Here is a 1084-nt window from a genome sequence, read left to right on the forward strand (position 1 = left end):
TTTTATGATTTGAATGTTCTCTGGTTGCCTTTTCTCCAGCGAGCGAGCGCCCCTCCTTCCTGCAGGGGGGAGGAGGGAGGGAGGGGGGAGGAAGCAGGCGGCGAAGGCTCAGAGTCCTCCGGGGATCTACCTGCTCCAGCGGCCGGCTGTAGGGCAGTGAACGCCTCTTTTGGTAGGCAGAGCGTCCAGAATCATTAACGACTGTTGATTAATGATGGAAAAGAAATCATGCGGTGGATCTGTCGGTGGTGATTTCATGTTGAAGCTGAGTGGTGATATGGATGTGAGGAACAAACAGGAAGTTCAGGACACACTTTCATTCAGCTGTAACAAACATATCGTCGTGTTGTGAGTGTCTTCACGCCTCTCTCTGTCTCGGGGCCGCCGGGAAAGTTTTCAGGTGAACTCTGATGTGGACTGAAGGACCGGACTGAGACTGATGGACCACAACCACGGTTTAATATGCATTTTATTAAAGTGCCCAAACCCTCGAGTGTTTACAAAGTCCAGGAGCAGCGGTCAAATATCTCGTTTCATATCCCTCGCTGAAGCACAAGTTTTTTTTTTTTTTCATGATCATCCAGCCAGAAGAAAATACACGAACATGAACGGAGGACATTTCTACGGTGGCCCTGAGAGCTCAACGCAAAAAAACAAAAACAAAATCTTCATCAGTTTGACAACACCTGACGCAGGAAGTGTTTCCAGGGGACACCAAAAAGTGATGAACCAGGCTGGGACGTGTTCAGTGCCTGAGTGTGACTTTTGAAGTTAAAAGCATTGAACAATAAGCACCTGCATTAATTATATTACATCCATGCGAGTGCGTCTCAGCAGGTTCATCACCACTTCTTCTTAAGTTATTTTTTGCCTTAATTCCGTTAAAGCGAGAGAGAGAGAGAGAGGATGATGGGGAGCAAACGGCCACAGGTGGGACTCGAACCCGGGCCGCTGTGGTCGGGGTTGCGCCTTCATGTTACTCCCCCACCCCCACGCTTGTGTCCGCTGGAAACACTTTGTTGTAGGACTGAATGTGTTCTTGAGTTGCGGTGCGTCGAGCTCTCGGGGGGGGGGGGGGGGGGGG

This window comes from Seriola lalandi, unplaced genomic scaffold, assembly GCF_002814215.2.
Source record: "Seriola lalandi dorsalis isolate HSWRI2012SDOR001 ecotype SW California unplaced genomic scaffold, Sedor1 jcf7180002054638, whole genome shotgun sequence".
NCBI lineage: Eukaryota > Metazoa > Chordata > Actinopteri > Carangiformes > Carangidae > Seriola > Seriola lalandi.